The following is a 4,652-nucleotide window of genomic DNA, read 5'->3' on the forward strand; positions in this document are numbered from 1 at the left end:
TCAATCAGCGTAGTCCGTATTGATGGCAAATCAAAAGTCAGTAGGCAAAAGCAAAAGGTCGTAAATACTAAATCGGATACAATTACAGTTCGCTTAAACAAAGCCAGGTCCGCAACCCTCCCCACACGAAAGGCAAGGCGGTCCAAGGAACCAGGACCGCCCCAATTGAATGTAGCCGTCAGGCCTCGGAGGAAGCTCAACGAACCAAAAAATGCACGGATAACTGAGCTTCCTCCAAACGAATGTAAACCACTGCGCCGGAGCGCAGGACCTGCTGCTGCAGTCCATGGCGGAGTGGCAGGTAGACCTGGCAGGGGCCTGCGATCCCTATTTCGTCCCTCCCCTACCTCACTGGCTAGGGGACTCGGACGACACCGTGGCGGTCCTCACGAGGAGCGGAACGCCCCCCCCCCCTCTCACTCATCGAGAGGGGCTCGGGCTACGTAGTGGTGGGGTGGGGGGAGTACGTCGTCGTTGGTACGTACTTCTCCCCTAACCGCAGCCTGGCCGAGTTCGAGACTTATCTCGGCTTAGTCAGAGCTGCGGTGGCCAGACAGTCGCCGAAACCGATAATGGTTCTCGGCGACTTAAACGCGAAGTCGCGTGCCTGGGGCAACCCCGCCACGAATCCGCGAGGGAGGGCCGTCCAGGTGTGGGCCCTGCTCTCCGAACTGTCCCTTCTCAACAGGGGGCAGGTTCACACCTGCGTGCGACATTAGGGGGGTTCCGTGGTGGACGTTTCGTTCGCCACCCCTGTCGTTGCACGCAGAGTGGTCGACTGGAGAGTGGAGGAGGAGGTGGAGAGACCTCTCGCGGGCCGGCGGAACCCCAGAGGGTGCCGACTACGCTGCCGTGGTGGTCTCTCGGCCAGGTCGATCGAGAGCTGGTCAAGGACGACGCAATCGTGCAGCGGTGGGGTTCCGCGGGGAGGACGGAGGGCGCCAGTCCAGAGGAGCTGGCGGGCCGCATGCGCAGTTCGCTCAAGGAGGTCTGCGATGCGGCCATGCCTCGGACCCAGCGCAGGGTTCCGCGCCGGCACGTCTATTGGTGGTCGCCCGAAATCGTCGACCTTCGGGCGATGTGCTGCCGGGCGCGGAGGGCCTACGTCCGCTGTCGAAGGCGCAACGGCCTCGACACGGACCTGGAGGGACAGATGCTGGACGCTTATCGCCAGTTGAAAAAAGATCTGCAGCTGGCGAGAAGTAAGGCCAACGAGAAGGCCAGGGAGGAGCTTCTGGCGGATTCTGGGAGCTGTTCGACGAATGTCTGTGCAGTGGCCAGTTTCCGAAGCCTTGGCAGGAAGGCAAGTTGGTCCTGTTGCCGAAGGAAGGTCGGCCCTTGGATTCTCCTTCGCCATACAGGCCAATAGTGCTGCTGAACTGGCTCCTGCGAGCTCCCGTCCTTCCCGGGACGGGGGTGTTGTGCTACGCTGACGACACCCTCGTCACGGCGACTGGGCGGGACTTTCAGGAGGCGGCACGCCTCACCGAGGTCGGAACGGCTCTCACCGTGGACCGTATGGGAATGTTGGGCTTGAGGGTCTCCATATCCAAAACGGAGGCCCTCCTATTCCACGGTCCACGGCAAGGACCCCTCACCGTCCGGAGGACGGTGATCAAGGTGCAGGCCCAGATGAAGTATCTGGGCCTCATACTGGACGGTCGATGGAGCTTCGGGCATCATTTTGTCCATCTCGGCCCGAGGCTCATTAACGCCGCCGCCGCTCTCGGGATCCGAATGTGGGGGGGCCGGGATCGCTATGCCGGCGTAGAGAGGTCGATGGCGCAGTACGGTGCCCCGATCTGGGTCGACGCCCTCACCGCTGACAATCGGGCCCTGTTGCGGAAGCCGCAAAGGGTCATAGCGGTGAGAGGCATCAGAGGGTACCGTACGGTGTCGTGGGCTGCGGCGACACTTCTCGCGGGCGATCCGCCCTGGGAGCTTCAGGCGGAGGTGCTCGCGAAAGTGTACCGGTTCCGGGTCAAGGTGAGGAACCGCGGCGACCGTCCAGGGTCGATTTCGTTATAGGATCTACAGTAGTGAGAGGGCTAGTGAAGAAAGAATTTGGTGCTTTAAGGTCAACGGAACTGTGGCAGGCTACAGGAGTTTTGCCCACACCCAATGACCTTAAAAAACTCCAAACTTGGGTTTGACAGAGATTTTTGATTGTTGAGTGAATGTAGCGACGTTTTGCGTCCCTACACATTCTGTTGCAGATGTTACGTAATCTTTTGTATGCTACTAAATTTTCCTCAGATGTATACTTTTTATATCGACTCTTGGCTTTATCGCGTTTTGCCATGGTGTTTCTGATTACTGGTGTTAACCAGGGAGCTGGTGCATGCTTCATCCGCACTGGTCGTGCAGGAGCATGGATGTCATATATACGAATCAGTTCAGTAGTTAGATCGTTGACCATGGCATCAATGTTATTCGAAGATAGCAGTGACGACCAGTCGATATTTCTTACGTCGTCTCTCAAACGTTCAAGGTTAATATGCTTTTAATCGCGCTGAATAGATACTTTGCCTCTAACCTTAGGAGGGCGCACTTTATACGTAAGAAAAATTAGGTCATGATAGGAAAAGGGAGCAGTCATTTGACCGTGAGAAATAACAAAATGAGGGTTAGAGACAAACATCAAATCAATCAATGAAGGCTTACAGCCAGGAAAGTAATGAGTGGGCGAAGACATTGAAAGTAAATGTAAATTAAAAGAAGACAGCAATGCATTCAGTTTCTGTGCTCGTGAATCGTCTTTCAATATACACGTGTTTAGATCGCCCATGCATATTACGTGATCAAAGTTCGGTAAAAGATTAGCTAAACTGTTTTCAAGGTCATTAAAATAATTAATTCTATCACTAGGGTTGTAAAGAACACCAAGCAGAATTTTTTTATGATGTATCTCAATACTTAAAAAAAGATATTCTATAGAGTCTACAGAATGTGGTGGGGAGCAGAGAGTAATGTTGGCCGGAATGTCTCCGCGCAAATAAATACCTACTCCACCTCCACCACGCCCAACGCGGTCGTGGCGAAACAGTTGGTAGCCGGGTAGAGAACAAGAAGTAGACGGTAGGGAGGGTTTAAGCCATGTTTCAGAAACTAGAATGCAATCGACTACACTAGTGTGAAAGGATGTGAGAAGATCAGAATGGTGAGCTGGTAGACTCTGCGCGTTGATATGCACCAGTGAAAGGAGGTTCTTATTTGGGAGGAATACTTTCTGGAGTTTTGCCTCCAGAAGTTCAGTATCAGATAGTGAGTCATTGTTACTGCTTAAGGCACTTTCATAATCATCTGACGTACAAGAAAAATAATCATCTTCAAAGTTCATCAAAGTAGAAATAAATAGAAAGAAAATAAATAAATATATATAAATATATATATAACACTATAAAAAACAGTATAAATATCTAATTATGGTATAGACTAGAAATACAAAAAACTAAATAACTATTTGCCAATAACAACACTATTCCTATGTATAAGTTGACTGCAAGGCAAACATAGGTATGAATATTATCAATAACGTAATTAACGGCAAAAATAATAATAGGAAAAAAGTAAATAATAACAAGCTAAGTTAAAATAAAAGTTAAATCAAAAATTAAAAAGCGGTTAATGCAATAACCAAACGCAAAGCTCACAGATAGTAGACGACGTGAAATAGACAGCTGACAGTTGACAGTGACATAATCAAATATTGTCATCAATCATATGTTTTATTTTTATCGAGAATACCATAATATACTAAAAAGTTAGTGAAATTTAAAAAGATAACGTTTAACTGTTTGAAATTAAGATAAATCACGGTAGTACGTAATCCAATCCATTCGGCATGGTGGGCATTAAAATCACCAAGAACCATGATCTCTGCGGATGGGATCTGCTGCAGCACGGTATCTGTAACCATTTGGACGTGCTCAACCAGTCGGTCGGTTTCGGCATTACCGCTATGGGGCCAATAAAGGCAAGCGTAGATTCGCGGATGGTCGTCACAATCTACACGCAGCCAGATAATCGATAGGTCCTGTCCTTCAAGGCTGCCGAGGCGTCGAGAGCAGATATCATCTCTGACGTAAACGCACACCCCAGCTCGTGGTACAAAGGAATGTTCCAATTTATACCCGGGGTAGGAAAGAAAAGTCGTATCGGCAGGAGAAGATATCTGGGTCTCGGTAAGAAAGAGCAAGGCCGGCTTCGCCGTCTCAAGGTGAAAGTGAACGGCGTTCAAGTTCGAGTTGAGTCCCCTTATGTTGCAGAAGTCCACAGTGAGAGTGGTAGGGGTTGCCTTATGATGCCTGCTCCGCTTGTCCTGAACAGTGGCGAGCGCAAAATTGCCCCCCCCCCAGAATTCGGAGGGCAGCCTGGGCATCCCTGCTCAGGTGGTGTACGTCCTGAGCATGGATGTCCATGGATGCTCCGGGACTCTCACATACCAGACGAAACGCGGAACTTTGAAAACAGGCTTAGAATCCATTCAGGCAGAGAACAATAACTGAGATCAATGGTCCCGTACATTCAACATCGAAATATATGGGATTTCTGAGAAGGAAAACGAAAATGTGTTCGCCATTATGCAATCAGTGGCCGAAACAGTGGACTCGAAGTTAATTCTAAGCACTGATTTTATTACCAGAGTTGCC

At 50.1% G+C, this 4,652-nt stretch overlaps 1 pseudogene; it reads left to right on the forward strand.

Moving 5' to 3' along the window:
- The first annotated feature begins 211 nt into the window (after positions 1-211).
- Positions 212-734, forward strand: LOC125075707 (annotated as a pseudogene).
- The last annotated feature ends 3,918 nt before the right edge of the window (positions 735-4,652 follow it).

The sequence above is a fragment of the Vanessa atalanta genome, chromosome W (genome assembly GCF_905147765.1).
Source record: "Vanessa atalanta chromosome W, ilVanAtal1.2, whole genome shotgun sequence".
NCBI lineage: Eukaryota > Metazoa > Arthropoda > Insecta > Lepidoptera > Nymphalidae > Vanessa > Vanessa atalanta.